Genomic DNA, 12,789 nt, shown 5'->3' on the forward strand with positions numbered 1-12,789 from the left:
ATTTATTTTGAATTAGTCAAGGAGCTCCCAGTCTAGGAAACTCCTGGTCATTATGTCTGATTAGGACCTGCCTCAGATGTACTGGGCCAGTTAGAATACTCCCGACAGTTGAGGTTGGTTAGGATAGTGGGCTTTCCCAGCTGGGGAGGAAGGGCTGGTTTGGAACCCATAGAGCAAACAAATTGGCAAGGAGGAAAGTTTTCACTTAGTACTTGTCTCAAGTGCCTGATAGTAGGGGACGGTGAATTCCCACAGACGGGCTTATGACAAAAAATTGGCAATGAGGAAAGTTTTCACTTAGTACTTGTCTTGAGTGCCTGAGAAGGGGAAGGTAAATTCCCAGAGAAGGGCTCATGACACACATGATTCTAAAACCCATATCCAGAGAGTGGGACGACAATAGTCCTGGTGCTCAGCAGATGACGAGCACTCTGGGAATGGATGCAGACACTGTGTTTAACCCCTGGAAACCATCACTTCAGAGGTTTGGTGGCTTTCACTGCTCCTTACCATTCCTACTGCTCCTTACTGACGCTTACCGGTCAGCATCTTGACCCGAGAGACCTCCGATAAGCTCACTGTGGACAGGGAATGGGTCTGTTTCTTGTTGTATTGTAATATAATGATGACATTTGTTAAGCACTTATTATGTGCCAAGCACTGTTCTAAGCCCTGGAGTAGATACAAGGTAATCAGGTTGTCCCGCGTGTGGGTCACAGTCCTAACCTCCATTTTAATAATAATAATAATGTTGGTATTTGTTAAGCGCTTACTATGTGCCGAGCACTGTTCTAAGCGCTAGGGTAGACACAGGGGAATCAGGTTGTCCCACGTGGGGCTCACAGTCTTCATCCCCATTTTACAGATGAGGGAACTGAGGCCCAGAGAAGTGAAGTGACTTGCCCACAGCCACCCAGCTGATAAGTGGCCGAGCTGGGATTCGAACTCATGAGCCCTGACTCCAAAGCCCATGCTCTTTCTACTGCGCCATGCTGCTTCTTTCAGATGAGGTCACTGAGGCACAGAGAAGTGAAGTGACTTGCACAAAGTCGCACAGCTGACAAGTGGCAGAGCCGAGATTAGAACCCACGATCTCCTACTTAGAGAAGCAGCGTGTCTCAGTGGAAAGAGCCCAAGCTTGGGAGTCAGAGGTCATGGGTTCGAATCCCGGCTCTGCCAGTTGCCAGCTGTGTGACTGTGGGCAAGTCACTTAACTTCTCTGTGCCTCAGTTACCTCATCTGTAAAATGGGGATGAAGACTGTGAGCCCCACATGGGACAACCTGATCACCTTGCATCCCCCCCCCAGCACTTAGAACAGTGCTTCGCACATAGTAAGTGCTTAAAAGATACCATCATGATTATTAACTTCTCTGTGCCTCAGTTACCTCATCTGCAAAATGGGGATGAAGACTGTGAGCCTCACATGGGACAACCCGATCACCCTGCATCACCCCCAGCGCTGAGAACAGTGCTCTGCACATAGTAAGCGCTTAACAAATACCAACATTATTCCTCCCAAGCCCATGCTCTTTCCACTAAGCCATGCTACTCCTCCCAAGTGTTTAGTACGGTGCTTCCCCCCCAGGAAGCGCTCAATAAATACAATTTACTGACTCCACACAAACACTTTAAAGTACTTCAAAGCACTTAATCACCTTGCCCCACTCCTACCTCACCTCATGCTAACCTTCTCACTGTGCCTTGATCTTACCTGTCTCACCGCTGACCCCTGGCCCACGTCCTGCCTCTGGTCTGGAAAGTCCTCCATCCTCATATCAGACAGAAAAGTGCTCTCCCCCACTTCATAACCTTATTGAAGGCCCATCTCCTCCAAGAAGCCTTCCCTGACTAAGCCCTCCTCTCCCCTTCTCCCACTCCCTTCTGCGCCGCTCTTACTTGCTCCTTCGTTCATCCTCCCTCCCATCCCCCCAGCACATATGGATATATCCGTAATTATTTATTTATTAGTAACCCATAAATACGATTGAATGAATAAATGAATAAGCAGCCTGCACTTTCAACCTCTCCTGGCTCAATGCGAGGGGCGACAGCGGGAGACTGAGAAAGTGAAAGTGATCGGAAGGAAAAGCGAAACCGTCTAATCTCTTGCCCATCCTGGAGATGAGTCAAGGGCTAGAAACCCAACTTGAGGGACAATAAAGATAAATATTTCTAGTGTTTGTCTTGTGTAAAGGCAACATGCAGTAGCTCAGCCCAGGAAGGGCAAACGGGAACATGATGTTTGGCTTCCTTTCCCGGTGCCCTTCCGGCATGCCGGCATATGACCTGGGGCTCAATCTTCACCAACAGAGGATTGTATTGTCTTGTTTTTTGTCCTCTCTCAAGCGCTTAGTACAGTGCCCTGCACACAGTAAGTGCTCAATAAATACGGTGATTTTTATTTGGGTTTGGGAGCCAGAGGACTTGGGTTCTAATCCCAGCTCTGCTGCTTATCTGCTGTGTGACCTTGGGCAAGCCACTTAACTTCTCTGTGCCTCAGTTACCTCATCTTTAAAATGGGGATTAAGACTGTGAGCCCCGCTTGGGACAACCTGATTACCTTGTATCTACCCCAGTGCTTAGAACTGTGTTTGGCACATAGTAAGCACTTAACAAATACCATCATCATTATCATTATTATTACAAGCCAATTTAGTTGGATATAGTGCCTGTCCCATGTAGGACTCGGTCTCTATCCCCATTTTAATGGACACAGTGCTTGTCCCATGTGGGACTCAGTCTCAATCCCCATTTTAAAGATGAGGTAACGGAGGCACAGAGAAGTGAAATGACTTGTCCAAGGTAATGCAGCTGACAAGTGGCGGAGCCGGGATTAGAACCCATGACCTTCTGACGTGGCGGAGCCGGGATTAGAACCCATGACCTTCTGACTTTCTAATTCATGCTCTATCCACTACACAATGCTGCTTCTTGCAGCAGCTCTTTATTGAGTATTTCCTGTGTGTAGAGTTTTGCACTAAGCGCTTGGAAGAGTCCAATGTACCAGAGTTGATAGCCACATTCCCTGCCCATGAGGAATTTATAGCCTCTTCCCAATTCACTCCACCTCCTCGGGGGAAACAGAGGTACCATAATTTATTCACTCATTCAATCACATTTATTAAGCACTTAGTGTGTGCAGAGCATTGAAGAGCTTGGGAGAGTACAACATAACCATAAACAGACACATTCCCTGCTCACAATGCAGTTCACGCCAAGCAGAGCCCACTACCATTTGCATTAACTCACAGAGAAATAGTGTGGTTCAGTGGCTAGAACACGGGCCTGGCTGTCAGAGAGACCTGGGTTCTAGTCCCCGATCTGCCACTTGGCTGCTCTGTGACTTTGGGCAAGTTACTTCACTTCTCTGTTCCTCAGACAACTCATAGGTAAACTCGGGATTTAAGCCTGTGAGCCCCATGTGGAACAGGGGCTGTGTCCAACCTGATTATCTTCTATCTCCCCCGGGGCTTAGTGCAGTGCTTGGCACATGGTAAGCACTCATTCATTCATTCAATAGTATTTATTGAGCACTTACTATGTGCAGAGAACTGTACTAAGCTCTTGGAATGTACAAGTCGGCAACAGATAGAGACAGTCCCTGCCCTTTGACGGGCTTACAGTCTCGATAGGCACACACATACATGGGCACAGGCGCATACCTCTGTGAGTTTCCACCCACACGGTCACCCACCTCAATAGTTTCCCATACATTCACAGTCCCATACTGTCTGGGAAGCCAGGTTTTAGCAACCACAGTCCTTATTTTAGTATCTTTGTTTTTTGAAAAAAAGTGGAAAAGATCCCACCCCACTGCACACCCAAAACTCAGGAGCCCAATCCGAGTATCATACTAAATGATAATAATTACAATTGCAGTATTTGTTGTGTTTACTATGTGCCAAGCACTGTACTAAGCAGTGGGGTAAATAAAAGATCACTGGGTCCTATATAGGGCTCACTGTCTAATTTGGAGGGAGAACAGGAGTTGAATCCTTTTTTAATAGATGAGGGAACTAAGGCACAGTGAAGTTAAGAGAGTTGCCCAAGGTCAGACAACATCTCTGCTCCAAGAGACTTTCCTTTCATTCATTCATTCATTCAATCGTATTTATTGAGTGCTTACTGTGTGCAGAGCACTGTATTAAGTGCTTGGAGAGTACAATTTGGCAACAAATAAAGACAATTCCTAACTAACAAGGGCTCACAGTCTAGAAGGCAGGAGACAGACAACAAAACAAAAGAAGTAGACAGGCATCAATAGGATCAGTAGAAATAAATAAAATTATATACACAATGTTAAAATGAATAGAATAATAAATAAATACATATATACACAAGTGCTGTGTGTGGGCTGTGTTGCAGAAGGAGAGAAGGGAGTTGAGGTGAGAGGGGACAAGGTGATGGACAGCTTTGAAGTCATTAGTGAGGACTTTTTGCTTGATAGGAAGCAAAGCTCGTATAAGAATACAAAGCTTCTCTGACTAAGCCCTCCTTTCCTATTCTCCCATTTCCTTCTGCCCTACCCTGACTTGCTCCCTTTATTTATCGCCCCTCCCAGCCCCACAGCACTTAAGAACATATGGTAATTTTCTTTATTTATGTTAATGTCTGTCTCCCCCTCCACACTCTGTCTCCTCCTCCACACTCTGTCTCCTCCTCCACACTCTGTCTCCTCCTCTAGACCATAAACTCACTGTGGGCGGGGAACGTGTCAGTTTATTGTTATGTTGTACCCTCCTAAGCTCTTAGTACAGTGCTCCACACACAGTAAGTGCTCAAAAAATATGAGTGAGTGAATGAATGACTAGAGGTGGAACCATGATTAGATTCCAGGTCCTCTGACTTCTTGGCCCATTTGCTCTCCACTAGATCACGTTGTGGTATCTGTGAAGTGCTTACTTACTGTACTAAGTGCTCGTTTAAATACAAGATCACAGGTCCCACAGCGGGTTCAAGTCTTAGCAGAAGAAGTATTGTATCCCCATTTTGCAGATAAGGGAACTGAGGAACAGCAAAATTAATTGACAAACCCAAGGACACCTAGCAGGCAAGTGGTAGAGCAGAGTTTACAACTCAGGTCTTCTGACTCTCAGGTCTGTGTCATTTCCACTAGGCCTCACTGCTTCTCCTGCTACCACCCTCTTGTTTATACTTTCCTCACTGACTGGAACTCCCTCCCCCTTTACTTCAGAAAGATCACTCACCATTCTCCCCATGTTCAAAGTCCTTCTGGAATCTCATGTCCTCCAGTAGGCCTTCTCCATTTGACTTCTAATGGCCCCACCATCCATCCTCAAGTAAGAGGAGCACTGCCATACCCACTAGGCACTTGAAGCACTTACCGTCCCCTCTCGCGCTTGTGTATAGATTTGGGTGTTTTTGTTTTTGTTTTGCTTTCAGTGGTATTTGTTCAGCACTTTCTAGGTTCCAGGTACTGTACTAAGCAATGGGGAACAATCAAGCTAATCAGATTGGACACAGTCCACTTCCCACATGGGGCTCACAGTCTTAATCTCCATTTTACAGATGAGATAACTGTACTGAGAAGTAATAATAATAATGATGGCATTTGTAAAGCACTTACTATATGCCAAACACTGTTCTAAGTGCTGGGGTAGATACAGGTTAATCAGGTCGTCCCACATGGGACTAACACTTTTAATTCTCATTTTAATCCTCAGATGAGGTAACTGAGGCACAGAGAAGTTAAGTGACTTGCCCAAAGTCACATAGCAGACAAGTGGCAGAGCTGGGATTAGAACCCAGATCCTCCTGACTTCCAGGCCTGTGCTCTATCCAAGTAGGCCACGCAGCTTAATTTCACCCTCATTTCACAACACTTATGTACTTAACCCCTACCATTCCCCCATTTCACCTGTCTGTAATTTATTTTAATGTCTGTTCTTCCCCCCATACTGTAAGCTCTCTGTAAACTCTACGTATTAAACTCTCCCAAGGGTTTACAGAAAGCGCTCTCATGACCTAAATTGAAACAGCACGAGCTTGGGAGTCAGAGGATCTGGGCTTTAATCCTATCATGGCCACCTGCCTGCTGTGTGACCATGAGCAAATCACTTCTGAGTGACCTTGGGCAAGCACTGTGTTTCAGTTAACTGAACTGCAAATTAGGGATTCAATATATGTTCTCCCTCCTACTTAGACTGTGAGCCTTTGTGAGACATAGGCTGGGTCAGACCTGATTAACTTGTTTCTGTCTTGTCTTATGCCGTCAAGTCGTCTCCGACCCATAGTGACACCAAGGACAAATCTCCTAGAACGCCCCACCTCCATCTTCAATTGTTCTGGTGTAGATACATAGAATTTTCTTGGTAAAAATATGGAAGTGGTTTATTACTGTCTTCTTCCTCGCAATAAACTGAGTCTCCGCCCTTGACTCTCTCCCATGCCGCTGCTGCCCAGCACAGGGGAGTCTTGATTTGTAGCAGATTGCCTTCCACTCATTAGCCACTGGCCAAGCTAGGAATGGAATGGATATGCCTCTGCCTGACTCTCCCTCCCACAGTAGGGACTGGTAAAGGACTGGAAACTCTCCAGGTGCGACCCTGAGAAGGTAACTTGTTTTTAGTCCAGCATTTATAGTAGTCCACTGTTCACTCTTCAGTGACTTTTTCCCCTCTGCTTTCAAACATGATCATGTCTTCCCTATCCTAAAAAAACCCTCCCTTGATCCCAGGGCTCCCTCCAGTTATCTCTTCATCTTCCTCCTACCATTCCTCTCCAAACCCCTAGAGTAAGGTGTCTACATCCAGTGACCACTTCGTCTCCCTCAATTCTCCCCTTCAATCGGGCTTCCACCCCCTTTTTTCCACAGAAACTGCCCAATCAAAGGTCACCAATGATTTCCTTCTTACCAAATCCAACGGCCTCTACTCCATCTTAATCCTCCTCGAATGTTCAGCTGCCTTCAACACTGTGGACCACTCCCTTTTCCTGGAAACATTATCCAGCCATGGCTTCACTGACACTGTCCTCTCCTGGTTCTCCCGCTATCTTTCTGGCTGCTGATTCTAAGTCTCTTTCATGGGCTCCTCCTCTGTCTCCCAGTCCCTTACTTTGGGAGTCTCTCAAGATTCACTTCTGGGTCCCCTTCTATTCTCCATCTATTCCCAATTCCTTGGAGAACTCATTCGCTCCTGTAGCTTCACTACCATCTCTACGCAGATGACTCCCAAATCTACATCTCCAGCCCTGATCTCTCTCCTTCTCTACATTCTTGCTTTTCCTCTGCCTTCAGAACATCTCTATTTGGATGTCCAGCCAAAACCTCAAACTTAACATGTCTAAAACAGAACTCCTCATTTTCTCATGCAGACCCTGTCCTCCTCATGACTTTCTCATCACTGTAGACAGCACCACCATCCACTCCATCTCACAAGTCCATAACCTTGGCATTATCCTAGACTCATCTGTCTCATACAACCCACATATTCAATCTGTCAACAAATCTTGCCAGTTCAACTTTCACAACATTGCTAAAATCCATCCTTTCCTTTCCATCCAAGCTGCTATAATGTGAATCCAAGAACTTATCCTCTCCCACCTTGATTTCTGCATCAGCCTCGTTGCTGACCTCCCTGCCTCCTGTCTCTCCCTACTCCAGTCTATACTTCACTCTGCTGCCCTGATCACTTCTCTATAAAAATGTTTTGTCGCCATTTCTCAAGAACCTCCAGTGGTTACCCAACCAATCCTTCATCAAGGAAAACTTCCTTACCATCAACTTTGAAGCACTTAATCACCTTGCCCTTTCTTACTTTAGGTCCCCGCTTTCCTACTACAACCCAACCCACACACTTTGCTCCTCTAATGCCACCTACTCACTGTATCTTGATCTCATCTATCTCATTATTGACCTCTCGCCTTTGTCCTGGAAACACTCCTCTTCATATCTAACAGATGACCACTCTCCATCCTAAAATCCTTACTGAAGGCTCCAAGAGGCCTTCCCGGACTAAGGCCCTCATTTCCTCTTCTCCCTCTCCCTTCTGCGTCACCCTTGTACTTGGATTTTCACCCTTTATTCCCCCCTCCCTCAGCCCCAAAGCACTTATGTACACATCCATAATTTATTTGTTTATATCACCATTTCCTTCTACACTGAAAGCTCATTCTACTGACTGCTATCTTATACTCTCTCCACCAAGTGTTTAATATAGTGCTCTGCACAAGAAGCACTCAATAAATATGGTTGATTGATTGAGAGTCTTCGGCACAGAGTCAGCACTTAACAAGTCCCACAGTTATTTAGTGATAATTATTTAGTAATAATTGTGGTACTTGTTAAGCGCTATGTGCCAAGCACCGCTCTAAGCACTGAGGTAGATACAAGTTAATCAGGTTGGACACAGTCCCTATCCCACATGAGGCTCACAGTCTTAATCCCCAAATCATAGGTGAGGTAACTGAAACACAGAGGAGTGAAGTAACTTGCCCGAGGTCACACGGCAAACAAGTGGAGGAGTCGGGATTAGAATCAATGACCTTCTGACTCCTAGGCCCGTGCTCTATCCACGATGCCACTGATTGGGGTTTGCAAATACTAGAAAACCCCAGACTCCCCCGAGTCCATTTTAGCCCATATCTGAGTGGCAGAAATTCCACAGGTTGGGAGTAACAGTCAGCTCAGTTAGGACTCCCTTTAGATAATAATGATGGTAACTGTTAAGCGCTTACTATGTTCCAGGCACTGTTCTAAGTGCTGCACAATAACCAAAGCCGTGCATCTTCACCACTTCCAGCCTCCTTAGGCCTCTCCAGCTGAGGGCAAAGCAGCAACGCTGCCATCGATAGCAGGAAACAAAACAGACTCTGAAATAGACTCTGAGGGCGGCAACTTTGCCAACTTTGGGAACCACCTGGGGAAGACCATTTTTAATTATCTTGTGTTTAGGATACAGCGGGCCTCAGGGCTGGGTGGTTCTGCCACCTCACTGAGGGGAAGTTCTGATTTAATAAGGAATGGGGGGAAATGAGAAATAAATAAGGATTCAGAATACTTCATTTTGGATGTTTGATCACAGCAGGTTAGTCAAGCCAGATCCCAGATGCCAGTAAACTCTGAGTGCAAATGATTTGGTGTTCTCAAGGAGTCCAGAGAAAATCCAAATGCCAAAGAAAAGCTGCTTTCCAGAGAACTGACTCACTTGCAGCAAAATAAATTCCTTTCATCTCTGTCTTCCAAGAGCCTCTCAATATATTCAACCTTTATTTTCCACAAACCCGTGGGACCACAATGCAATTTAGAGAAAGGCCACATTGAGTTGAAATGCGAATAACCTGTTCTCATAGATGACTGGGGTATATAAACACTTGGGCTTCTGATGAGGGGTGGTGGTTGGGAGTTAATTCCTTTGATTATTTGATTTTTTCCGGATTCTGCCATTTTCATTCACCGGGGAGGATCAGGGAGTTGGCATTGAAAAAAAGGTTTGGATCACTGAAGTTAAGTAATATTAGGCCAAATTTAAATTTTGAAGATGAATTGAAAGATAAAGGTAGGGTTTTCATAATAATAAATATAATGTTGGTATTTGTTAAGCGCTTACTATGTGCCGAGCACTGTTCTAAGCGCTGGGGTAGACATGGGAATCAGGTTGTCCCAAGTGGGGCTCACAGTCTTAATCCCCATTTTACAGATGAGGTAACTGAGGCACCGAGAAGTTAAGTGACTTGCCCAAAGTCACACAGCTGACAAGTGGCTGAGCCACTTGTCATAAATAATAATAATATAACACTTGTCATAAATAATACTAAAATATAGATTACACTGGGGGGGTGTGGTGTGTGAAAAAAATGACTACAATTCAGAAGAGCCAATCGAAAGGGGGAGGGAGGTCATGGTTCTTAAGGAATCTTCATACCATTTAGAATCTCACCACCCTCTGAGCTAAGCCAGTCCAGAGACCAGGACCATGCCAGACCACAGGCCAGAGACAAGCCAGACAAAATCCACAGCCAGAACCTAATAGCTCAATAATCTTTTTTTAAGGTATTTATTAAGCGCTTACTATGTGTCAAACACTGTTCTAAGCTCTGGGATAGGCACAGGTGAATTAGGTCAGCCACAGTCTCTGTCCCACATGGGGCTCACAGTCCCACTCAAGCCAGTTTACTCCCAACTCCTCCTCCCAAGTTCGTCATCTGTTGCTGCCATTCTGCATGCAGCATGATGTAGTGGATAGGGCTCAGGTCTGGGAGACAGAGGGTCATAGGTCCTAAGAGAAGCAGTGTGGCTCAGTGGAAAGAGCATGGGCTTTGGAGTCAGAGGTCATGAGTTCGAATCCCACTCTGTCACTTGTCAGCTGTGTGACTGTGGGCAAGTCACTTCACTTCTCTGTGCCTCAGTTCCCTCATCTGTAAAATGGGGATTAAGACTGTGAGCCCCACGTGGGACAACCTGATCACCCTGTATCTACGCCAGTGCTTAGAACAGTGCTCGGCACATAGTAAGCGCTTAACAAATACCAACATTAATCCTGTATCTGCCACTTATCAGCTGTATGACTTTGGGCAAGTCACTTCTCTGTGCCTCCGTTACCTCATCTATAAAATGGGGATTAAGACTGTGAGCCCCATGTGGGACAACCTGATTATCTTGTATCTCTCCCAGCGCTTAGAATAGTGCTTGGGACATAGTAACAAACACTATAATTATTATTAGTAGTATTATCAATCCCAACTCCACCACTTGTTTGCTATGTGAACTTGGACAAGTCACTTCACTTCACTGGGACTCAGTTATCTCATCTGTAAAATGGAGATTAAGACCGTGAGCCCCATGTGGGACAGGGACTGTGTGCAACCTGATTTGCTTGTAATAATAATAATAATACTAATAATGTTGGTATTTGTTAAGCACTTACTATGTGTCCAGCACTGTTCTAAGCGCTGAGGTAGATACAGGGTAATCAGGTTGTCCCTCGTGAGGCTCACAGTTAATCCCCATTTTACAGATGAGGTAACTGAGGCACAGAGAAGTAAAGTGACTTGCCCACAGTCACACAGCTGACAAGTGGCAGAGCCAGGATTCAAACTCATGATCTCTGACTCCCAAGCCTGTGCTCTTTCCACTGAGCCGCGCTGCTTCTCTATCTTGTATCTATCTTGTATCCACCCCAGTGCTTAGTACAGTGCCTGGCACAGAGTAAGAGCTTAACAAATACCACAAGTATTATTATTATGTCCCCATGGCAACTGAACCCAGGAGGACTCTGGATCAATCCCAATAATCGTGTTACCCTGAGGTTATCATCACCACCGCTGCCACCTTGAAACCACTTTCTGCATGACCTAGAGGAAAGAGCACGGGTCTGGGAAGCAGAGGACCTGGGTTCTAATCCCAGCTCTGCCACCTGTCTTCTGCGTGACCTTGAGCAAGTCACTTCTCTGAGCCTGAGTTTCCTCACCTGTAAAATGAGAATTTAATACCCGTTCTCTCTCCTACTTGGACAGTGAGCTCTATGTGGGTGGGACAGGGACCGTGTCCAACCTGAATATCTTGTATCAACCCCAGTCTTCAGAATAGTGCTTAGCACACAGTAAGTGCTTAACAAATACCACATTTATTATTGTTATGAATAATATTATTATTATTCTGAAGTTTTCCACTTCCTTAACGGATACCACAGTTATTATTATTATTGTACTGTTGCTGTTATTTTGAAGTTTTCCTCTTTTGCTCATGGCTTTGAATAACCGCATTGTTGACAAAAAGGAGATTGCTTTCCTTATGAGCCATTTTAGGATTCTGAAAACTACCCGCTAGTAATAGTAGTGGTAGCCGTAGTAGTCGTGGTATTTATTGAGCCCCTACTGGGTGTCCTGCACTGTACTAAGTGCTTAGGAAAGTAGCAGACATGCTCTCCGCCCACACTCTAGTCAAGGAGACAGACAAAAAAATATTTACAAAGAGGGTTATCGGAATAAATAGTAGAATGCGTAATTCAAAAAGCACATAGACACAAATGCTGAGGATTGTTATAAAGTCACAAAGCTGGGGTAGCGATGGCTGAGTAGGGAATTCATCGTCGGAGAGGGAGGTGGGATTCTAGGGATCCGGACATTGGGTGAAGCAGTGGTCGGTCAGATGAGGGGGTCAGAGTTGGGAAAGTCGAGAATGAGGAACAGTTAGAAGGGTGGATTGGGAACAACCATAGGGGGTGAAGAGAGCAGACCTGTCGGGGGTGGGAGTTGGAAGAGCCTGGAAGCTGAGTCCTGGTGGGTGTGGTGGCCGCAGACAAGGGGTGACCCAAAATGGTGGTGGGAGGTGTGGTGGGGACGGGGTGGGGGTTAGGGTGGCGATGGGAATATAGTGGTGCCCATCAATCTCCTCAACTCACCGTGGGCTTTTGGGAATGGTTGTTCTCTCCCTCTAGACAATAAACTTGTTACAGGCAGGGATTTTATCAGCGAATTCTGTTGTATCGTACTCTCCTAGGTGCTTAATACAGAGTTCTGCTCATAGAAAGCACTCAGTAAATGACACTGATTGATTGACTGTGCTCCCCCTCCGGCTAGACCCCCTCCTTCTGCCTGGAACTCCCTCCCCCTTCATTGGGCAAAACGCTGCCCTCCCCATCTCTCAAATCCCATCTCCTCCATGAAGGCTTTCCTGATTGATTTCCCAATTCCCCACCCTGTATCGCCCACAACTGCCATTTTAGGCATTTCTGCCTCAGCTAACTAGTCAGTCAAACATATTTATTGAGTGCTTACTGTGTGCAGAGCACCGTAATAAGTGCTTGGGAGAATATATGAAACACAT

At 45.7% G+C, this 12,789-nt stretch overlaps 1 non-coding gene across 1 annotated transcript; it reads right to left on the reverse strand.

Annotated features, from left to right (window-relative positions):
- Nucleotides 1-6,440: 6,440 nt before the first annotated feature.
- On the reverse strand, nucleotides 6,441-6,578 carry LOC114816394. The gene has a single exon (XR_003764164.1). It is a non-coding gene; the product is annotated as a small nucleolar RNA SNORA7 (small nucleolar RNA).
- Nucleotides 6,579-12,789: the final 6,211 nt, after the last annotated feature.

This window comes from Ornithorhynchus anatinus, chromosome 1, assembly GCF_004115215.2.
Source record: "Ornithorhynchus anatinus isolate Pmale09 chromosome 1, mOrnAna1.pri.v4, whole genome shotgun sequence".
Classification (NCBI taxonomy): domain Eukaryota; kingdom Metazoa; phylum Chordata; class Mammalia; order Monotremata; family Ornithorhynchidae; genus Ornithorhynchus; species Ornithorhynchus anatinus.